The 24,769-nt window shown below is 39.6% G+C and overlaps 1 protein-coding gene across 2 annotated transcripts in view; it reads left to right on the forward strand.

The window, feature by feature from the left end:
* Nucleotides 1-24,769, forward strand: part of LOC135112344 (cell adhesion molecule Dscam2-like) — a 145,323-nt gene that overhangs the window by 116,019 nt on the left and 4,535 nt on the right. For both annotated transcript variants that reach the window (XR_010274280.1, XR_010274278.1), the window contains exon 12: nt 23,796-23,957. The gene's annotated coding sequence lies outside the window, so the exon portion shown is untranslated. The remainder of the gene's footprint in view (nt 1-23,795; nt 23,958-24,769) is intronic.

The raw sequence follows: 24,769 nt of genomic DNA on the forward strand, positions 1-24,769 counted from the left end.
TTTTTTTTTAAGACGTGAAAGAAGCGAGTGCATTTTTCTTATTGATTTTGATGATGTGAATGAAGAAAGTTAAGGTTTGTTATGTACGTCGCGCAGCAATGGAGTGAGTTTCATGGACGAAGTAAATTTATTGTGGTGGTCTTGAATTTTGCAAGGCGTGACGGAACCCAGTGTATTTTTTGATGACTGGATGAAAGAAAGTTAAGGGTCGTTTGTTTGTTTGTTGCGGAACTCTACTGATGTGCAGAACCGATAACTTTAGTATTCACGGGATCGGTTCCTTGGGCTGGAATCCGTCGGAACCAGTTCAGCCGGTTCCGTGGGGAATCGGTAGAGCGCGTCTGATGAGTACGAAGTCTTGGAATCGCCCGAGCTGGCTGAGCACCAGCGATTCCGGGACTCATCTACAGCAGAATACTGGCGGGGATGATTACTGAGTACTGACTCCCAGTGCCGAGCGACCGAGGCTCTGGGATGGATAATGAATGGGTGCACCGTTTAGTAGATTTACTGTTAACTCGCACAGGATTTGCTTAATAATATACATGCTTGGCTTTATATCAACGCGGCATATTCACGGGGATGTCTTGTGCGAAAGCATGCTTGATGTACCTCCACTGTACTTGAGGGTGTCTTACAGACACCTTACAGCAACGGCTCCAAACCTCGGAACCGGTCCCAAGTGATTCCTGGCGTTTCCGTTGGAACTTATTCAGGAATCGGTTCCTGCCCAGCCCTACTAGGGAGTGAGTTTCAGAGATAAAAAAAAAAAAAAAATGTAGTTCTTAATTTTATAAGATGTGAGAGAACTGAATTTTTTTTTTTTCCGATTGAACAGAAGAACGTTAAGGTTTACTATGGATATTCCGCAGCTTCAGAGTGAGTATCACAGACCAACTAAATGAAATGTTGTACTCTTAAAATCTGCAAGACTTGACAGAAGCGAGAGAATTTATTTAGTGATCAGAGGTTTGTTATGCGTATTGCTGAACTAGAGTGAGTTTGAGAGACGAAAATGAAATGTAGTAAATTCAGTGTAGTACCCTCGAATTTTATAGAGAGAATCGAGAGGAATCTTTTTTTTTTGTGATAAGATGGAATAAAGTAAAGGTTTGTTATATATATATATATATATATATATATATATATATATATATATATATATATATATATATATATATATATATATATATATATATATATATATATATATACTTTGAAACTAGAGAGTGAATTTCAGAGGCGAAGCAACTCAGGTAAATGTATTATGAAACTTTATCCCGCGCTTCTAAATACTTTCCTGTCCTCTCTATATCACTGAACAGGTTGCAAGACACTTCTGGTTATTTTTAGTGTTCTTTTGGACCATTCTCTGTGACTGGTATCTTCAGCTGGGCCTTCTTTTCCCACGTCTTTTGTCGTCCTCGCCCTGAGCACCTCTTACATAGAAAAGGCTATAGTGCAAGTTATTGAGAGTTTTCAATGGTTTTTCATAATTTTCGTGGTAGAGAAGCATTCTGTGTCATGAGAGGGAAAAAACACCCGTGAGAAGTAATTATCTTTTTGTCGCCCTTCGACAGATCTCCTCTTACGTAAAAATAAGCTGCAGTGGAAGTTATTTAAAGTTTCCCAGGATTTTTTCATAATTGTCGTGATACTTAGACAAGAATTCTTTGTCATCAGCGGAGAAAAAAAAAAAAAAAAACGCTCGTGACAACCTAAGCAATTGTTGTTGTTGTTGTTGTTGTTGTTGCCCTTGGCCGGAGCACCTCTCACATAGGAAACGCTTTAGTGGAAGTTATTTAGAGTGTTCAAGGACTTTTTTTCATAATTCTCGCGATAGGTAGACATTAATTCTGTATGTTCGACGAAAAAAAAAAAACAGCCGTAACATTCTAAGCAATCATCTCCGTTGCCTTTGATAACAGTCCTGATGAGAATGAAGAGTTTTTTAAGAAAATGAACCAGGTGAGAAAAAAAATAAATAAATAAACGGGGTCTTGTAAATCTGTAGAAAACATGAGAAAAATATTAAAAAGTCCAATAGCATTACATCTTCTGGAACGTGAGTGGAGACTGAAAAGCCAAACACTGTCACACAATACTACCAACACTATTGTGCTATCGAATGTTATCAAAACTCAAAGGATCTTACAGGGTGATGGAAAAATTTCAGTTCACAATATTTTCCTCAGCAAATATGAGCCTCACAGACAAGAATACCACTACACTCTTATGCTTCACGAAACTACTGTCATATTGAGTTGTATAAGGGGAAAAGCTCAGTGAACCTTGTCGAGTAATGAAAAATATTGTAGTTCACTCAATATCTTTTGCTATGGGTGGTGTATTCAGTATCATGTACACTACACTATTCTAGAAATGAGTCATAAGGTTGAATATGAATATTGATGGCTCACTAAGAAAAAAAATTGTACATAACTCAGATTTACATTGATTCATGCATTGTTTTATGTAAGAATGGCTCCAAAAATTGAAAAAAAGGCTCACTGAGGGGCCATTCCTTAAAGACAAGTGCCAAAAAGATTATTCAAAACAGGAGGAATGTCTTGAAACCACCGTCTTCTGGGAATTCAAGTCAAAGGAAGGAGGAAATACTGAGGCAGGCAGGAAGTTCCAGAATTTACGAGTGAAAAGGATGAAGACTAAAAATACCAGTTAATTCTTGTATTAGAGAGATGGACAGAATAGGGATAAGAGAAAAAAAGATCATGTGCAGCCAGGTCGCGGGAGAAGGGAAGGCATGCAACTAGCAATATCAAAAGAGCTATTAGAGTAAAAATAGCGGTAGAAGATAGCAAGAGACGTAACATTGCTGGGTGAAGAGGCTGAAGACAGTCAATTAGAGGAGAGGAGTTGGTAAAAGGAAATATCTTATTACTTTTATATATTTTCATTAAACTAGGAGCGGAAAATACTAATGTTTTTTTTTCCAGTTAAGTTGAAAAGACGCCATTGCAGCCAGAGGTTCAAGAAAAGGTGAACCTCGTGAGTAAGTCTTGTGTGTAGTGACAGTGTGAATGTAGTGTGGAAATAAGCAGGCGTGTTTTTATATAAAGGGACTGACTGACTGACTGACTGACTGCCGCGTGTGAAGGTCTGGCGGCTTCTTGCAGCTTCGTATGTTTTCTTATGTTCTTATATTGTTAAAAATAAATGAATAAATAAATAAGTAGGCGAATAATAAATAAGTGATAAATGAATACGACTACCATATCTTTCACTACTACTATTGCTACTACTACTACTACTACTATTACTACTACAAATACCACCACCACCACTACCTGTAAACAGTCATACAATCAAGCGCTGTAACAAAAACCTAATCTGAATATCGTGAATGTTTCCGTTCTTTGTCTCTTTCTGCTTCTCTCTCTCTCTCTCGTTGGGTTCCTTTCCACGCCGTTCAGAAATTTCCAGCGAGCGGCAGCGGGTTCCTAAGAATAAAGTGGGGTTTTAATTCTCTCTGTAAGGTAATGCTCTGTGTATTAGCCTTGGTGGTGGTGGTGGTGGTGGTGAGGGTGGTGGTAAGGAAGCTATCTTTTCTCTTTTATTTCTCTTTCTCTCTCTCTTTTTCTCTCTTTCTCTCTGTGGTTGTGGGTAGTAAAGAGTTTTTGTTCTTTCTTTTTATTTTACTTTTTTCTCTTTTATTTAGTGATAGTGGGTGGTAAGGTTCTCTCTCTCTCTCTCTCTCTCTCTCTCTCTCTCTCTCTCTCTCTCAACTATCAGCCGCTTAATGAACACTGCCCCTCTTTTACATAAACATGAGGCGTCGGGCGAAGGTCACACACACACACACACACACACACACACACACACACACACACACACACGGGACCGGAAGATGCCTAACAGCGAGGCCACGGTGAGGGGAAAAAGGGGGAAAACACCTGCACTTAATTAACCTGAAGTAACAAACACCTCTCCCTCTCCCCCTCACTCCCCTCTCATCTCCCCTCTCATCTCCCCTCATCGTAGGCTGTGGTGTGAGAGTATTTTTTTTTTATTTATTTATGTTTTTTGTAGGGGTGTTTTGGGGTGTGGTTTAAATTAAAGCTGGGGTGTTTGGGGGTGTTTGTAGGGGTGTTTAATGGTGTTTAGGAGTCATGTTAAGTGGTGTGTGTGTGTGTGTGTGTGTGTGTGTGTGTGTGTGTGTTTCGTTTTATGTTTTGTGTTTGTTTGTGTTTTTCTTTTTTTTGTTGTTTTGTTGTGTTTTGTCTGTTGGATTATGTTTTTTTTTTGTTTCTTTTGTGTTTTGTCTGTTGTTTTGCGTATTTTTCAGTTTTTGGTGTGTTTTATCTGGTGTTTTTGTGTTTTTCCTGTTTTTTTGTCGTTTTTTCGTTGTTTTGTTATTTTTCTGTTTTTTTTTATTTATTTGTTTTTTTCTTTTCTTTGTGTGCTTTCCCTGTTGTTTTATGTTGTTTTTGTTTTTTATCTGTTTTTTTAATTTTTTTCTGCTGTTTGGTGTTTTTCTCTTATATATATATATTTTTTTTTTGTTAAGATGTGTTTGTGTGTTGACTAAGAGGAATTTGCAGCGGTGTTTAGTTATGTTATGTAAATGTTTGTAATTCTTTCTATTTTTTTTTTTGTGTGTGTGTTTTTTCTGTAACGTTTTGTGTTTTTCTTAGTATTCCTTGTCTTTTTTTTCTATTATGTTTTGTGTGTTTTTGTATGTCATGTTTCGTCTCTCTTATTAATCTATGTGTTTTTTTGTTATATTTTGTGTCTTTCGTGTTATTATTCTGTGTTTTTCTATTATTATTTTCTCTTTTCTATTACATTTTGCGTCTTGCTTATAATATATTGTGTGTGTGTTTTTTTTTATTATCATTCAGTTAATTCTGTCATATTTTTGTGCATTTCTTACTGTATTTTGCCCCTTTCCTATTACATTTTATCTCTCTCTCCTATCATCATATTTGTTCCCCTTCTATCATGTTTCCTGTTGAATATTACAATCCTATTATATCTTGTAACTTCCCTCAATATAAAACCTGATCCTCTGGGAATCCTTCACTCAACAGGTTACGTAAGGCACACATCAAAGGAGTGAACCCTGTATTCGTAAAACGCTTTTGGCTTCACAGGGATGAATTTCAAAGGCTAGAGACGATCAAACGGGTTCTCGTGGATATTTTATTTTTTTCTCTATTGATCACGTAGAATCCTCATTAGTTAAAGTGTCGCTGGAATAATAGAAAAAAATAATGATAATAAAAGCAGTACTAAGAGACGCGGTTACTTGCATTAAAGAGTGTTGAAAGTTGCGTTCATGAGAGAATCTTAAATAAGGTTAAGAGTGAGAGAGAAGAGAAGGACTGTGGATGTGAGTGAGGAAAGCTTAGGTTAGGTTAGGTTAGGTTAGGTTAGGTTAGGTTAGGTTAGGTTAGGTTAGGTTAGGTTAGGTTAGGTTAGGTTAAGATTAGGTTAGGTTAGGTTAGGTTAGGTTAGGTTAGGTTAGGTTAGGTTAGGTTAAGAGTGAGAGAGAAGAGAGGACTGTGGATGTGTGAGGAAAGGTTAATTGATCTGTGACTCTGACAGTACTTTGGTGTGTGTGTGGGGGTGGGAGGTGGGGGAGGTGTTTGAAAGAGCCAGTGTTGCAGTGTTGGTGTATTTCAGAGTTTTTTTTTTTTTTTTTTGTGAATGTGAATGTCTTGAGTTTTACCTTGTTTGGAAAGTGTATTTGAGTTTTTGTGTGTGTGTGTGTGTGTGTGTGTGAAAATGTTAGTTTGTAATAATTTTTTTCTAGTTTTTATTATTATTTACAACAATGTTTTTTTTTTCAATAATACAAGTTTTTTTTAATATTGCCTAGCTTTTTTTCAATCAACCTTTCGTGTGTGTGTGTGTGTGTGTGTGTGTGTGTGTGTGTGTGTGTGTGTGTGTGCGTGTGTGCGTGTGTGTGATGGTAGCGACGTATGAACGAGGCAATAAACAGTGACTGAAGAGAGACGTGATCAAGTATTAAGTGTCCATTGAAGACTCATGTGTGTCCAATCACCTGCATAATTACTGTGACGCTGCGACCTTCCCATTCCTTTGTCTTTATTACGGCAACTGTGTTTTTGTAATTGTCGATTTATTAAAACGACTTTTTTTTCCATTGTCGATTTGTGAAGTGACACGATCATTTTTTTTTTTATCATTGTTTTTATTGGTTTATTTAGTGTATTTTTTTTTTTTATTGTTGATTAATGAAATGATAAATGGTTTGTTTTTTATTGAGATTATTGGTTTTATCGGTTCATTTAGTGTTGAATTGCTATTGGTTCATTTCTTTGCCCACTCTACTCTTATTTTCTAAAGGCGTTGAAGTTTCTGTTTCTCTCTTATACGTGAAGTGCAAAGTCAGTTAAAAGCGTGTACTCATTCATCCATTTCATTTAATTATTCATATATTTATTTATTTATTTATTTATTTATTTGTTGATATGACTGATGCTGGTAAATATAGCTCATGTATTTATTGTCTTTCTATTTTTTTTATTTACTTATTTAGAACAAAGTCTGGTAGAGTACTGTGTGTTTTCTTCTTTCATTTTTTTTCGTTCACTCATTTATCAATTTATTCAACTCATTTCATTCTTTACGTAAAAGGAAACAACGCGTATTTAAAAAAATAAAAATAAAAAAAATCGATAATACAAGCAAATTTATTAATATTCCACCAAACTTAGTGTACCCAAAAAAATAAATAAAAAATAACAATAACAAATATGAGCTATACAATTCATACCAGCACGCATCATATCAATCACTCACTCATTAAAGATCATATAAAAAAAATCACACCCATTATTAAATTCATTAGAGAGAGAGAAAAAAAAAAAAGAAAATTAATTAACTCATCGTATGGTTGGGAGGTGGTTAGCCAGTAATTAATTAAGCGGCCAGTCACTCCCGTCGGTTTGTGCGTCAAGTGGTTTATGTGCCGGGCAGGTGACGGTGACGAGTGATTCATGGTTTAACTTGGACAGCGCGTCACTAATCACTGAGCCAATCAGGTGTGGGACCATTGAGTCACGCAGGTAATGAATTGGCCAGGTAGCGGTGGTATTTATAGGCGTGTCTTTAATGAGTCAGTAAATCTGCCACTCAGTCAGTTAGTGTGTTAGATAATTGTTAATGTGTGAATTCTGTTGTTTGTGTTGTATTTTTTTTTCAGTGAGTCAGTTGGTTAGTTAATGTTGTTTTTAGGCCTACCATTTAATCAGTCAGTCATGTAACTCGGCATGTCAGAGTTGTGAGGTTTGTGTTTTGGTGTCTCAGTCAATTGATTAGGTTAGGTTAGTTACGTTTGTTTGGTCAGTTATTCTGTAAGTCTTAATTCAATTCAATTATACCTATCCAATTATCATTCTTTTTGTCAGTCATTTAGTTAGTAAGCCAGTCAGCCACTGAGTCAGCCATTCAGTTAGTCAGTCAACCAGCCAATTAGCCAGTCAGTCAGTCAGTCAGACACTCAATCTATCACTCATTCACTCAGTCAGCCAGCCATCCACTCTGTCAGCCAGCCAGCCAGCCATCCACTCAGTCAGTCAGTCAGTCAGTCAGTCAGTCAGTCAGTCAACCAGTCACTCACTCACTTAATCAGTCAGTCAACCAATGAGCCAGTCAGTCATCCAGCCAATCAGACAATCTCTCACTCATCAGTCAAACAGCCACTCAATCAGCCACCCAGTCAGTCAGTCAGCCAATCAGTCACATCAGGCAAGGGACTCATGACTCACAACTCTGTGTTTGCCTCACCTGTCCTGCTCATATTTAAGGTACGGCGGCTGCTGCTGAGGGGCGGGTCTTCCTCCTCCTCCTCCTCCTCCTCTTTGCTGGTCACTCGCCTACCATTACCTCTTAGTGTGCTTTTAAATGGTTATTGTGGAGTTATTAATTTAGTCAGTCAATTAGTCCGACAGTTGGGCAGTTAGTCAGTCAGTTATTAGTCCATTAATCAAATATTCGCTTAAGTAATCAGTCCTTCAGTCAGTCAGTCAGTCATTTAGTCAGTCAGTCAGCTATTCAGTCAGTCAAGTAGTCAGTCATTTAGTCAGTCAGTCAGCTATTCAGTCAGTCAAGTAGTCAGTCAGTCAGCTATTTAGTCAGTCAAGTAGTCAGTCATTTAGTCAGTCAGTCAGCTATTTAGTCAGTCAAGTAGTCAGTCAGTCAGCTATTCAGTCAGTCAAGTAGTCAGTCATTTAGTCAGTCAGTCAGCTATTCAGTCAGTCAGTTAGTCAGTCTGTCAGTCAGTCAAACAGTCTCTTAACTCAGTCAGTCAGTAAAGCAGTCAGTCGGTCAGTCAGTCATTCAGTGTCTGTTACTTAAGTTATATAATTTCTGGTTTAGTTACCGTCAAGTTTACGTTTGATTGCTCCTTTTTTTTTCTTTTCATATACTTTTTTTCTATTTTTTCACTTTCATATTTCTGTATTTTTTTTATTTATTTTTATTTTTTTCATTTAAACATCATTTTTTTATTACTTCTTTCTTGTTTTCACTTTAAAATTCTAATCTTCACTATTCGTTCACCAATTATTCTTTTTTTTATTTTTACTTTTCTTCTTTTTTTCTCTCCTTTTTCTCTCTTTTTTTTTACAGTTTAATCTCCTCTCATTTGTACGAGTTACTTTCCCTCCTTACCTCCCTTCCTTCCCTCCCTCCCCTCCATTCTCTCTCCCTTCCTCTTTCTCTCCGTTATCTTTTCAATCTTTAATTTTCGCTTTTCTCTTTTAAAATCAGCAGCAATCGTTTTTCTGTGCCTTCTATATATATGATTCGTTATCTCTAATGCGTGTTCCCAATTGGTACAAAAAAAAAAAGAGGAATAAAAAAAGAGAAATTCTCGCTTAATTTGGCGCGGTCCTCTCTCCTCGTGTCGTGCTTCATGGCAACGGCGCCTTAAAAACGAGATCACTAAGTCTCTCGTATTTTATGGCGCGAGCAAACATTTTGTCGTATTTTTTCCTTTTATTTTTTTTTTTACTGTTTTTAATCTTTTCTTGTCTCTTCTTTTTTTTTTTTTCCATCGACACGACGTTACGTTACATTTTCACGCTTCCGATTTCATGTTTCCCCGTCTCTCTCTCTCTCTCTCTCTCTCTCTCTCTCTCTCTCTCTCTCTCTCTCTCTCTCTCTCTCTCTCTCTCTCTCTCTCTCTCTCTGTCACAAGATACACATCGTTAATCTGAGTAATAAGAAAAATACACAATAAAGCAGCGAATACGAGGACGAAGTTATAGATAAGAAAACTTTTATGATCCCCGTGTAAGTGAGCAGAGAAGGGAGGGAGGGAGGGAGGGAGGGAGGGAGGTGGGTGGAAGTCAGGCCATTCTGGTGCTCCCCCTTCTCTCTCTTTCTCCCTCGCTACTTCCCTTCCGCTCTCATGACGACCCACAGAGGCTGAAGAAGGGAGAGAAGGATAGAGGGAAGGGAGATGGGGACGTCAGGTGCTTCCTTCTTCCCTCCCTTCTTCCCTTCCTCCTTCCTTCCTTCCCTCCCTCACTCCTTCCTGACGTGAACAGAGACTGAGGAAGGGAGAGAAGGGAAGGAGGAAAGGGAGATGGGAATGCCAGGTCAGTCAGGTATTCCCTCCCTCACTCCCTCCTCCTCACCCACCTGACGAAGCACAGAGGAAGCCAAGCGTGACGTCACTGGAGTTATTGGCTTCAGCAGCAGCGAGAGACAAACTTTGGCTAACTTTTAACGAGGCATAAATCTATCGGGGGCGTCCCTGTGTCGCGTCCCGGGCCAGTCTCCTTTCGACTCCCCGCTGGCTCGTCTCCCTTAACCCCTTCACCTCTCTTAGTGCTTATTTACAAAGGTGGCTGAGACTACTAGTTTTGCCAATGTTTTTTTTTTTTTTTTTAGTGTTCTTTTACTAGTCTAGCTATGTTAATATGCCGCAGATATGGTTATGTTTCAATGGTGCTTCTTTTCTTATTACTTTCAAAGGCCACATAGATGATTACGTAGTCTGGTTCCCGTGATGATCCTTACTGTACTGCTTGTTATCAAAGGTGGCAGTGAAGTTTGATGGGTTTAAGTGATGTTTCTCTCTTATTTTCAAAGGCCACGGAGATGATCAGTCGCGTTTGGGTTTCAGTGGTATTTCTGTTCCTTCCCAATTCCAAAGACCATGTAGATTATCAGTTGGGTTTTTTAATGATGTCCCTCGCCTATTATTTTAAACGTTATATAGATTATTTATCGTTTTTTTTTTTTTTTTTTTTTGTCTAATGATGTTTCTCGTATTATTTTCAAAGGCCACATATTTATTAGTCGTGTTCTGGTGATGCTCCTCTCCTATTATTTTCAAAGACCACAGAGAAGATTGGTCGCGTTTCAGTGTTCTTTTCCTGTTATTGTCAAAGGTGGAGAAAATGACTAACTACACAGCTTTCAGTGATGTTTCTAACTACTTCTTTTTAAAGGCCAAGGAAACAATTAGTCGGGCTTCAGTGATATATATATTTTTTTGCAATTAGAAACATAGATTCTTTGTCAAACCATAATCAGAAACAAAAAAAGAGCACCCTAGAAAACTCGAATTCCTTCTAAAAAAAAGTCTTAGATTCGCACAAACAAGAGGTGGGAATGTTTCAGAGTACTGCACCTTGTGATACTGAAGGGGAGGTACATTTGTGATCAGAAGTACTAAACTAACATTCTGCATTAACTTCCCCTTTACTTTTTTCTTTATTCTTTACTCTAATACCTTCCACAAAAGTCTGTTGGATTCGCACGGACAAGACGCAGGAATGTTTCAGAATACAATACTTTCAGCAACGCTCTGCATTTACTTTCTCTTGACTTTGTGTGCCTTATCTCAGTCTTAAACTCCTCAAATTTGCCAACATCCTCCTAATAATTGATTTTTAGATGAGAGGACCTTCTTCTAATTGATTGTTAGACGAGAGGACTTAAGACTGAGGAACGGAAGCTAAACACAGTGGGAGTGAGGTAGGTTAAGTGACTTCTGACTGTGACCTTACCTTCAGTCAGTGCACCAGATACACACCTCCTAATTCACGCCTTCCAGTCTTCCTCAGAAGACTATTTATTTTATTTTTTTTTTATGTTTCATCTTTCTCTTCCATTTTTTTTTCTATTATTTGGATTATTTACATTTGCATCTCTTGTTTATTCTATTTCAGCTTTGTTTCTTATTTCTTTATTTCTCATTTTTATTTATTTATTCCTATTTATTTATTTATTTACTTATTTTTTATTGTTCTACCTCCTGGCCAGCGTCCGAGGTTAGGAAGGGCATCCACTCACGGTAACGGTTCCCAAATGCCGCAACCAAAGGCACCGTCCTACCAATGATACACTAGGGAAACCAGACGTAAAAGCCAGAGCCTCTTGAATAATTATCTATACCTAGTATTTTTTTTTATTTCAGTTTTCCTTTTCTTTGTTCTTTTTTTTCTGTTTCTTGGATTATCAACATATTTATCCTATTTCAGCTTTCTCTTCTATTTTTTCTTTTTTTTTATTCTAACACTTGCGATGTATATACTTCATGCTTCTCTCCTGTCAGCTTTCCCATCCTATCTTCACCTTTTCTTTCTCCCTCTCTACAATTCCCCAGACACTCGGTTAATCCTCTTAAAATTCTCTTTACCCTTTCTATCTACAGCTGTCAATTCCTGTCCACCTCCGCTCACTCCCATCGTCAGAAAACTCCCATCACCAATCCATTTCATCCACTCCATTTAGTCATGCACTCCTCTCTCTCCCCTCTTTCCATCACAACCTTCCCCATCACCTCCATTTAATACTCTTCCCCTCTCACCCTTATTTCACCATTTCATCTTCATTCCAACTCTATTTAGACTCATTCATACCTTTAGGCTTGCAATCCTTCCTCCTTCCCTCTCCTCTCTCCATCTCAAACCTCCCATCATCCACTATCATTCCTATCTTTTCTATCACCTCTCCCTCTTATCTCATCCATTTCCTCCCTCCTTTCCTCCCACTACAACCTTTCCCCATCATCCCAACCCTTCCTGTCATCTAGCTGTCTTAATTCCACCCATCTCTCACTCTCTAGCCTTTAACCTTCCACTATTTCCTCTCTCCGTCCCACCATCCTCATCATTCCCCTTCATTTCTACCTTTCCTGTCCACCTCCGCTCACTTCCCCCTCTCGGAAAATACTGTACCTGTCCTTGCCGCCCACGCTCTACGGACGACCCGCAACGCCACTCACCGCCCCGCAACGCCTCCATCTGTCCCCCCACCTGGCGTCCTGTTAGCCTCCCCCACTTCGCCCCGGGCACATGATCAGGCCAGCGAGGTGATGCGCTCAAAACTCACAAAGAACTTATTTTATTGAAGTCAGAAGCGTCGCCCTGATGGACTGGTGCGGGAGCAACAGGCGCCCTCCGGTCCTGGAAGCTCTTTCCTGATTAATGGCAGCCTGAGAGAGAGAGAGAGAGAGAGAGAGAGAGAGAGAGAGAGAGAGAGAGAGAGAGAGAGAGAGAGAGAGAGAGAGAGAGAAGGGGAAAGCGAATATGAGTGAGAGAAGGAAAGTGACATGGAGAGAGAGAGAGAGAGAGAGAGAGAGAGAGAGAGAGAGAGAGAGAGAGAGAGAGAGAGAGAGAGAGAGAGCATAGTGAATATGGGCCTGGCTTTCGTGTCTCGCTGCGGGATGCCCTCTGGCGATGAAGATTACGGTGATTGGAGGACGCTGGCGGGTGACCGGTGTGTGTGTGTGTGTGTGTGTGTGTGTGTGTGTGTGTGTGTGTGTGTGTGTGTGTGTGTTCTCATGTGATTGCCGTGTTTCAGGGATGTTATTGGTAGGTACTGTTAGGTTAGGTAAGGTTAGGTCAAATTGTTTGATGGTGGTGGTGGTGGTAGTGGTGGTAGTAGTGGTGATGGTGGTGGTGTTACTATTATTGGTGGTAGTGGTGGTGATGGTGGTGGTGTTACTGTTATTATTATTATTATTATTATTATTATTATTATTATTATTATTATTATTATTATTATTATTATTATTTTATTATCATTATTATTATTACTATTGTTATTATTGCTATTATTATCATTATTATTATTATTATAGTTGTTGTTATTGTTGTTGATCTTCTCTTTTCATCATCATCATCATTTTGTTCTTCTTGTTCTTCTTGTTCTTGTTGTTGTTGTTCTTCTATTCTACTACTACTACTACTACTACTACTACTACTACTACTACTACTACTACTACTACTACTACTACTACTACTACTATTTCTTCTTCTTCTTCTTCTTCTTCTTCTTCGTCTTCGTCTTCGTCTTCGTCTTCTTCTTCTTCTTCTTCTTCTTCTTCTTCTTCTTCTTCTTCTTCCTGTCGTCACCACCACCACCACCACCACCACCACCACCACCACCACCACTACTACTACTACTACTACTACATATCACCTACATCCCTTATCACGTACTTTTCTCCCCGGTTAGGCGACTCGTGACAGACTCCAGCAGTGTGTTCAGCCTGCCTCTCTCCGCCTGTGTGTGTACCTCGTGTTGTATCTCCCAACATTATTTGCCAGATACAAAAGAAACTCATTACACATTTCGCCAACATACAAACGTAGCAATTTCCTTTACTTGTTTGTATTGCTCCCACCCCTGTAACTTTTTATTTATTTATCTATTTTTTTTTTTATGTAGATTGTATTACAGTTTACTTTTCTGTTTAATTTTAGATGAGAGTGAGTGAGTGTGGGCTTAAGAGAGATTGAAAGAGAGAGAGAGAGAGAGGGAGAGAAATGAGAAGGGACATACTGAAAGGCAGATAGGCAGAGAAGCAAAGCCAAAAAAATAAATAAATAAAATAAATGAATAAAAGAAATAACCTCCACGAAATTATTATCGTTCATTTTCATCAAAGTATTAATGATTATTGCATATTTTCCACCTGATTTCCGCCACAAAAGTCCAGGTGACCTCAAACAGTGCCCACCTCCACCTGTTATCCACTCACGTCCAGTCATCCGTCTACCAACTCTTATTCACCTCATCCACCATCTAATTAGCATTGCCTACTTTCATCCACCACCTCATGTCATCATTCACCTTGTTTCTTTCATCCATCATCCACTTTTCCTCCACCCACCACTTAGTCATCCACCTACTACTACTTATCATGCCTACCACCTTATCATCATATTCGTCATGTAGCACCTGTCATCCACCACCACTTGTCATCCACCTACCATCCACCTACGTACATCCTGTCTTCCACCACCTGTCATCCACTTACCCAGACATATCATTTAATTGCCGCTAGTTTCATCCACCTATCATTTTGTCAACCACTTTGTCATCACACATAATCTTTTTATGTTTAAGTTAAGAGTAAGTGAGTGTGGGATTAAGACAGACTGAAAGAGAGAGAGAGAGAGAGGGAGAGAAATAAGAAGAGACATACAGAAAGCCAGATAGACAGCCACCTATTGTCCCACTACCCCCCATCCTCCACCCAGCACCATCCACCATCTTCATTTAAGTGTCCACGCCCAGCATAGGAACACGCAGCAACTCATTCTTTAGTAAACAATGAGTGTATGTGTGCTATCGCGTCTCCGTCTCTCCTTTGAGCTTCCGCGAGAGAGAGAGAGAGAGAGAGAGAGAGAGAGAGAGAGAGAGAGAGAGAGAGAGAGAGAGAGAGAGAGAGAGAGAGAGAAGGTAATTTGTACAGTGTTTTCATTTCCGCCTTGCCAGAAGGTTTAGGAAAGTCACCCCTGCCAACTTTCTACCGTTTTCTTTTTTTTATTTTTTTTCTGGGAGGGGATAAATGGTCGGGGGTGAGCTAACGAGGGTGCCTGGTTGCTTCCCTTAATTGTCTTCCTTTGCGGGGATAATCAGGGTTTTATTTGCCTTTTTACTGCCGTTTTCCTTTGGCTTCTTAGTTCGTTTTCTTTCTATTAGGCTCGTTTGGGAGAATTGAAGGGCCTCGCTTTACGTTTTCTTTGTCCTGTTTTTGTTACGTTTTCTCTTCGGTGTTCTTCCATTAGTGTGTCTTTCGTATTCTTTAGTTTTGTTTCTTATTTCGTTTCGTTGTAAGGGAGGACTTGTGTATATATTTATTTATTTTTTTCAGCTGTTTGATTATTTTTATTGTTTTTTGTTGTTGTTTTGAAGAAGTGAGGGTTCAATTTTACTTTTTATTTGTATTTTTTTTTTTATAACTGTGCTCCTGTTTAAATGAAAATAACGAGTTGTCTAATAATTATCGAACAATTAGTGATTTATTTCCTTCCTTTTTCTTTTTTCTCCTCTTAAATTAACTTATTTTTCATTTATTTTCCATTTATTTATTTATCTATTTTTTTAAGAATTGCTATCCTCCTTTACGTTTTCCTTACCTCATGATTTCCTTTGCAGATTTTTCCTTTTACGTAAGAATTAAAAACGTCTTTGAAAATCCAACAATACGTTTTCGCTTTCCCGTTTTCCTCAAACTTCTGGAGTGTTTTAGAATTGTTTATCTTCGTTCAGTTTCATCACGTTTTTATTGATTTTTCCTTGTTGGTGAGAAGAATATTTGTCTTTCTTACATAATCATCTAACTATGTAAACGTATTCCTTTTCTTTCTTTCTTTATTTTATTTATTTATTTTGGAGAATTCTTCATCCGTGTTTTTTTTTTTTTTTTGAGAATTCTTTATCTTCGCTCAGTTTCATTACGTTTTCTTTGATTGTTTTTACATTGTTGGTAAGAATAATGCTTGTGTTCCTAATAATCATCTCTGTAAACGTATTCCTCTTATTTTTTTTTTTCAGTGTTTGAGAATTTTTTATCTTCGTTCAGTTTTATCACATTTTCTTTCATTGTTTTTACTTTGTTGGTGAAAATAATGCTTATCAGTCTAACATAATCCTCTAACTACACTATTCGTCTTCCTTTTCGTTAAATTTTATGGGGTGTGAGAGAATTGCAGAGCTTCACCAATTCCTGTTTATATCACGGCTTTATTTATTTATTATTTTTATTTGTTTGCTGGTGAAAATAATATCTGTTTGTTTAATAATTGTTTGACGGTGTATTGTCTTTGTGTATTTCCTTAATGAGAATAATTTATCTTCGTTCAGTTTTATCCTCGTTTTGAATTCTATTTAGTTCCCTTCCAGGTGAAAATTATACCTGTCTTTCTAGTAGCTTGTCTAATATTCATCTAATTATACATACGTCTTCTATTTCTTTCAAATTTCTGGAGTTACAAAGATTTATATATGTATATATATTTTTTTTTCACTTTCGTTCATTTTCATCCAACTTTGATTTATATGTTGTTACTTTGCTAGTGAAGATACTGTCTGTCTGTCTGTCTGTCTCTAATAATCATCTAAAATATGATCTATTTCCTACATGAGAATTATTCATCCTCCTTAATTTTCATCCACGCTTTGATTCATATCTTATTATCTTGCCAGTGAAAATGCTGTGTCTATCTGTCATCTGTCTGTCTGTCTGTCTGTCTGTCTAATAATCCTCTAACTCATCTGTTCTATTTCCAACGTGAGAGTTATTCATCTTCCTTCAACTTTATACAGTTTTGTTTCATGTTTTGTCAGTGAATATAAATGTTGACGTGAAAACTTAAACCTGCGTTCCTCTTTACAATTAATTAAATCTTTAACACCAACATCCGGCGGTGCTTCTATCGCTGGCGGCGCTCGGGGAGGGAAGGGGAGGGATGGGAAGGGAAGGGAAGAGAAGGGAAGGGAAAGGGAGGGAAGGGAAGGGAAGGGGAGGGAAGGGGAGGGAAAGGAAGGGAAGGAAAGAGATGGGAAGGGATGGGAAGGGAAAGGCAAGGCTGCGCGGCGCTTCAAAAATAAATTAGCCTCTACAGTACATTAAATTATATCTGTGTGTTTGTTCTTGTAGCAATACGCTTGTTTTTATTATTATTATTATTATTATTATTATTATTATTATTATTATTATTATTATTATTGTTATTATTATTGTTATTATTGTTATTTTTATTATTATCAACCCCGTCTGTTGCTGAACCGTACACGTCTCGGGGACACACACACACACACACACACACACACACACACACACACACACACACACACACACACACACACACACACACACACACACACACACACACACTTAAATACACAATTAAACACACTTAAGCAGAATAAAAAAAAGCATAACATTTCTTTCTAAAAAAAAAAACATTTCTGTAGGACTTTAATAGCACACACACACACACACACACACACACACACACACACACACACACACACACACACACACACACACACACACACACTTAAACACACAAAAAGCATAACACTTCTTGCTAAAAAAAAAAAAAAAAAATCTACCGAACTTTAAAACACACACACACACACACACACCTGGTATCCCTCAAGGGGGCGTAGGAAACAAGTTGAAACAAGCAATAAAGCACCACATGTATAATTCAAAGCAGGCACGGCGCGGAAAACTCCAAGCCAGTATTAAGTATTCGTTCCAAATGAAAAGCAGCGACATTGATACCAGACAGAGAGAGAGAGAGAGAGAGAGAGAGAGAGAGAGATTAGTATCACGCCAGATTCTGTGATGAGGGTTGGTATATTTTACAAAGGCACAAGCTTATCATTGCGTTGGTGTGAGAGCGCCTGCGGGGAACAAAAATCTAGAAATGTTGGAAGTACTGTGAACGTGTAAATAATGTTAATAAGGCAGGACAAGGCGAGGTAAGCTGCGTGAGTGAGGATGCGCAGTGGGATGATGGAGCTCCGTGTGTGTGTGTGTGTGTGTGTGTGTGTCTGTGTTCAAGTCCAGCAGAAATAGTGTTTTTTTTTTTAACGAATTGCTATGTTTTTTGCGTGTTTTAGTGTGTGTGTGTGTGTGTGTGTGTGTGTGTGTGTGTGAGTGTGATGTTTGTTGCTTGATGATAAAGAGCAATGAAAAAAAGGAAGAGGAGGAGGAGGAGGAGGAGGAGGAGGAGGAAGAAGAAGAAGAGGAGGAGGAGGAAAAAGAAAGCGAAGAAGCGATATTTGCAGATGATGAAAAGACGAGACATGTGTGTGTGTGTGTGTGTGTGTGTGTGTGTGTGTGTGTGTGTGTGTGTGTGTGTGTGTGTGTGTGTGTGTTTGTGTGTGTATGTGTGTGTGTGTTTTGCTGGATGATAAATTAATTAATATTATATGCCAAAAAAAGACGATAAAAAGACGAACTAGGTGGAAAAAAATAAATAATAAAGGAAAGAGAATAAGAAGACTAAATAAATGGCGAGGAGAACGAAGATGAGGAGGAAGAGGAGGAGGATAAACACGAAGAGGAAGAGGATAAGCACGAAGACGACAAAGTAGACTAAGAATAAATAGTAAAAGGATAAGAGGAGGGTGAAGAGGATGAGGAGGAAGAGGAATTAAATGAGATGGATGAAAGAGAAGAGACAGAAGGAGAAAGAGAAAGAGGAGGAGTAGGACGGAGACGAGAAGAAAATGATAAAGGGGAAGAAAAAGGACGAGGAAAGAGATCAGGCTATGATAGTGAAAGGAGAGAGAGAGAGAGAGAGAGAGAGAGAGAGAGAGAGAGAGAGAGAGAGAGAGAGAGAGAGAGAGAGAGAGAGAGAGAGAGAGAGAGATCAAGGAGCAGGAGGAGGAGGTAGAAGATGAAAAAGAAACAGTAATGGAAGAAAAGAAAGACAAACAATTAGATGATGGTGAGAGAGAAGTAGGAACAGATGAAGAAGGAAGAGGAGGACGAGGAAAAAGATGAAGAAAAATACTGATTGGAAAAGAGGAGGAGGATGACAAAGAGAAGAAGAAAAAAAAGATGGAGAAAGAGAAGAAGACGCTGGAAAATTAAAGAAAACGAAAGAAAAAAAAACGAGAATAGGAGAAGAGGAAGATTATAAGACAAACGCAAACGAGACAATAAATGTAGAAGAGGAGGAGAAACAGAAGTACAGATGAATGATGGAAGCTGAGGAAGTGAAGGAGGGGGAGGAGGAAAAGAAGGAAATAAAATAAAAGCAAGGAGAGAGAGAGAGAGAGAGAGAGAGAGAGAGAGAGAGAGAGAGAGAGAGAGAGAGAGAGAGAGAGAGAGAGCAGTGAAGCGTCCAACACAAAGGGATATGTCAGAGAAAGGGAGATGTCGACACGCACCAAATAGAATCAAAACACGCTCAGGTAGGGACACAGGTGAGCTTCGGACGACGCAAGAACAACATTGCCTCACGTCGGGTAAAAATACGGTAACTACTGACGGAGGCACAGAGGGAGGAAGGCAAAAGGTGGTTGTTTATCTTGACCTTAGTGTTTCTGAAGAGCAAAGCGAGGGTGCAAACGAAAACAATGCAGTAAAAGTAAACTGATTTCTTAACTACAGACGGAGGGATGGAAGGAAGGAAGGGAGGACAGTGAATGTTTAATCTAACCTAACCTGACTTGACTTAATCCAACCTAACCTAACCTAACTTAACCTAACCTAACCTACTTGAGAAGAATGAGATGAGGGAGGTAAACAAGAATAACATCTCGCGTACGGTGAAAGTGACCTACTGTCATTACTACTGACGGAGGCACAGACGGAGGGAAGCAAAAGGTGGACGTTTAATCTGACCTTACTACTTCGAGGGAGGAGGAGGAGAGAGACGAACAATAACACAATAAAAGCAAACATTTCTCTTAGCTTTTGAATGAGGGACAAGGAGAAGGAAGGTGGATATTTAACCTAACCTATTACGAGGGAGAGGAATAAGAGAGGCAGACAAGGACATTACTATCTTGGGTACGGTCAGAACAAACTTTTCTCTTTACTACTGACGGAGGAACAGAGGGAGGGAGAGGAGCAGGAGCGCATAACGTAACCATGTACTTACGGAGAAGCAGAGGGAGGGACACAGACAGGAATAATACTTTCTTCAACGCAACAATAAAAGAAATACGAGTGACTGCCTAAACTTTTGACATGTAGATGACTGTGTGACATTTTCTCCTTCATTTGAGTAACTGAATACTTTATTGAGCCAAAATATGACTAGACGCACTGAAAGCTTTGACCGATTTGCCTCGATCCTTCACTCCTTTTACTCTTTTCATGCATATAGAAAACACATGAAACACTTTATTATAGCTGCAGGAAATACATATGCGTGAATATACATAAGAGTATAGAGTGTAGGTAGCTCGTTTAACCCTTTGACTGCTATTTAGTACATCTTTTCTTAATTACTAATCACTCTGAGATATCTTTACTTGTTTTACAGCCACCTCTAGTCTTTAAACTAGGTAGAAAATGCAAAATCTATTCTTTTTAATCCCCTCTTTTTCTTGTAGGTGCTTATAAAGATTACATGCACTGCTTCTAGTACTGTTGTTTCGGATCGCAGTGAAAGGATTAAAGCGCAGCACCCAAAAACAAAAAAAAAAACAAATTCAGGGTAAAAAAAGAGACCCGACTAATTGTCTCTCCCATAAAATAAAAGAAGGAATGTTAAAGAAGAGACAATTTCTGTGCCAGTGTTGTCTTTTCGAAATTGTGCTCCAAACTTTCACCTGAGCATTTCGTTGAGATTCAGAAACCACAGCAATGAGAGGGATTACCAGTCACGGAGGAACTGACGGAGAAAGAAGAATAATTTGATATATCTTTACATTTAGAAACTTCATTAAAATAACAAAAAAATAAATAAAAACTTATAATAGAGTTTTATACTAGAATGACGTTATTGCTCGAGACTTTTAAGACTTAACTACATTATTAGGAACATAAGAAAATAGAGATTGGAAAAAAAAGCCACTTGACCTACACAAAGCAGCTCCTGAATACTTCCACCTTACCACATCACCATTATCCATGAATCTATCCAACCTCCTCTTCAAACTGATGTCCGCACACTTGCTACACAATAAAAAATAATGATAATAATAATCAGGTTGTTATTGCTGAGTCATTAGGGAGCTTTAAAAGATTAGACAAATGCATGGATGGGAATGACAGGTGAAAACAGGGACTGCCACGTGTAGTCCTGATGGCTTCTTGCAGCTTCCCTTATTTCCTTATGTTCTGAAAAAAATAAATAAAAAATAAATTCGCGTACAGTAAAAGCGAACACCTTTAAATACTGGCGCAGGCTCAGAGGGAGGGGGCCAGGGAGGGAGGGAAGGGAGGCAACAAAAGGCAGATGTTTATTCATGAGTGAAAACGTGAAGGTCAGTCAGCGTTAAGAATCAAACTGATCGTATTTCACAAAGGTTGAATTCCAGCTTCCAGGACTTGCCGGTGACTCGCTCCCCACTCGCCCACTCAGGTAACGTGACACCGCGCTTGCCTCTCCGCCTCCCCGCTTCTCTGCCTCTCCGCCTCTTCACTCTGCTCCCCCTCTATGTCTCTGCCTCTCTGCCTCTCTGTCTCTCCACCTCTCTGTCTTTCTGCCTCTCTGTCTCTCCGCCTCTTCGCCTCTCTCCCGGATACTGACACCACCACTGCAGTTCACGGAGTTGCAGCAACGCCACGCATCGTCCTAACGTGCCAATGCTTCACGTTAAGTTTGGAAAGCCGCGTGTTGGTTGTGCTGCTTGTCTCTGCCTTGCTGTGGCCGTGGTGCGTGTGGGAGTGGTTGGCTGACTGGCTGGATGAATGACTGGGTGACTGAATGTTTGATTGGTTTTAAGAGTTTGTCGATTGTTTGACTAGATGATACGAGTATATTGATTGAATGAGTGAGTGATCTGACTGATTGACTGATTGGCTGACTGAATGATTTGTTTAAGAGTAATTGGTTGTTTGACTGGTTAACTGAGTGAGTGAGTGAGTGAGTGGCTGGTTCGCTGGCTGACTGACTGGTTGGTTTAAGGATAATTGATTGATGTAACATTGACTGACTGACTGACTGAGAGAATGACTGAATGATGGGACTGATAGATTGATATAACATTGACTGACTGACTGACTGACTGACTGACTGACTGACTGATTTGACTGATTAGCTGACTGACTGACTGATTGACTAATTTGAGATTAAATAACTAATCTACTTACGATTGACTGACTGACTGAATGATTAACTAACTGATCATCTGACTAACTGACTGATTAACTGACTGACTGAATACCTGACTGACTAACTGACTAATTAATCATCACCTGTGAGTCGTAAAAAAGACAACAGGTGAAATCTGACTCATCTTAGTCCATTTCTTCTTCTTTATCTTTAATCTATATTCATGACCTTTGCTTTTCACTTACGTAGGGCGAACGTGACCACAAAAAAAAAAAAGTGTTCACCAAATAAAACAAAAAACAGAAAAAAAGGTATATTGAAGAAGACGGAGAAAAAGATGGGAATACAAATGTACAAGGGAAAAATAAATGGTACGGTATCGCTGGAAATTGCACAGAATAGAGGAAAAGGGTAAAAAGATGGTGCAGAAGAGGAAACAGTGACAGAAGAATGTGTACAAAAAGGAAACAGTGAATGACGCGGCTAGAAACTGTAAAAAATAAACGAAAAAAATAAGAAGACAAACTCCTTTGCATAACTCAACTGGAAATACAGGAAACTAGTCAGTAAACAAAGAGAAACACCAAACAGTATACCTAGAAACTAGTTAACTGGCGGAAGTAGTAATAATAAGACGGTGTAAACAGTGAAATAGTAAGAATTTAGCGAGACCAGGATGGGCGGCAGAGGGACAGAAGGGGGGGTGTTCCAGGGCTGCTCCTCGACTGCTGGTGGCCGGCCATTCACGATGCAAATGGATTTAAATTGGTTTCCTTTGTGTGCGCGTAATGAATAACATGGTGCCCTAAAAATCTACTTATGCTTTACCCACCTCCCTTCCTTTCCCACGCTCTCTCTCTCTCTCTCTCTCTCTCTCTCTCTCTCTCTCTCTATGTCCTTTCCCACGCTCCTTCTCACGCTCCTTCTCATATTCCCACTCCCTTTTCTGCACCTTTCCCACGCTCCTTCCCATGTTCCCACGCCCATGTCTACCAGTGCCTCTTCTATGCTCATTCCAATACTCCCACGCTCATGATCTTGCTCTCTCCCACGCTCTTTTCCATGTTCCCACGCTTGTGTCCCTTCCTATGCTCTCTCCCAGGTTCCTTTCCCACTTTCCTGCGCCCGTTCCCACGCCTATTAGCCCATGCTCTTTCTTATGCTCTCTTCAATGTATCGATGCTCAAGTTCAGTCTTATCACTTCCACACACACACACACACACACACACACACACACACACACACACACACACACACACACACACACACACACACACACACACCCATGTAAAACCATCCATCATCCACGCCCATCTACTACCAAAACGTCTCTACTTAGCACGCCCACTCCACTCCACGCCCACGTACGCCCTCCATTATCCAGGCAGGCCCACGGTGTATCGTTACGCCCTCCCAGGTGAATGTCGCCCCCGCTTCTCATCACTGACTAAAAATGGGTGAAAAACTGTTTTTGCTGCGTGGTGGGGCAGCGGCGCGGCGCCCCCCAGGGTGATGACGCCCGATTGGTCTGTTTTGCATGTGATGTATGTACGTGGCTAGATAGGGACGCACGTACGCACATACAGGGACACACACACACACACACACACACACACACACACACACACACACACACACACACACACACACACACACACAGAGAGAGAGAGAGAGAGAGAGAGTCGGTACACACACACACACACACACACACACACACACACACACAAGATGTAGTTTAGATGTAAATTGCTTTAAGTTGTCAGCGCGGTGAAGGTTCCCTCAGGGTGTGTTGCCTTCGCCAGACGGGGTGGGGGTGGAGCAGGCCCCGGAGCGACGCGTGCAGGGGGACGGCGTGCTGCTCGTAGAGAAGGTGCGGCAGCAGGACGACGCCGGAGTGTACACCTGCAGCGCCGCCACCAAGCAGGGCCGCTCCGCTACAGGCTCCGTCAGGGTGTCCGTGCTGGGTGAGTCACTGTGTGTGTGTAGGGAAGGACAGGTTGTTTGGGTGTCTCCGTGTTTTGACTGTCTCTCTCTCTCTCTCTCTCTCTCTCTCTCTCTCTCTCTCTCTCTCTCTCTCTCTCTCTCTCTCTCTCTCTCTCTCTCTCTCTCTCTCTCTCTTTGCCTCTGTTTGTGTTTGTCTTTGTTCTTGTCTCTCTCTGTTTGTCTGTCTCTCTTTTTCTCTGTCTCTTACTGTTTCTCTGTTTCTCTGTTTCTGTGTCTCTCTGTTTCTGTCTTTCTCTGTTTCTCTGTCTCTACTTGTGTTTGTCTAATTCTCTCAGTGTTTGTTTTTCTCCGTATTTCTTTCTGTCTTTCTCTGTTCCTGTGTCTCTTTCTCTCTGTTTTTCTGTCTGTTTGTGCCTCTGTTTGTCTCTTGGTTTCTGTCTTTCTGTTTGCCTTTATTAATTTGCTTTGTCCTCTCTCTTGTCTTTCTTGTTCTTTCTTCTTCTTTTAGCTTGTTTCTTTTTCCTTGTTTGTTTTTCTGTCTCCTTTTTCTCCCTTTTTGTCTCACATGTGTTTTTCTTTTGTATTTTCTTGCCTTTTTTCGTATTTTCTTGTCCTGTCTTCTTTTTTCGTATCCTTTCTTATGTTTTTCTTTCTTTCTTTTTCTCTTTCACACACTCATTCCTCCTGTCTCTACCTTCTGTTTCCTTGTTGTCCCTATCTTCTGTAATTATCTGCCTGTTCTTCCTGTCTCTCTCCTGTCTCTTTCTCTTATCTCCCTTGTCTCCACCTTATCACCTTCTCCTGTCTCTTTCTCCTGTCCCAATATGGCCCT

Source organism: Scylla paramamosain, chromosome 23 (assembly GCF_035594125.1).
Source record: "Scylla paramamosain isolate STU-SP2022 chromosome 23, ASM3559412v1, whole genome shotgun sequence".
In the NCBI taxonomy this organism is placed as follows: Eukaryota; Metazoa; Arthropoda; class Malacostraca; order Decapoda; family Portunidae; genus Scylla; species Scylla paramamosain.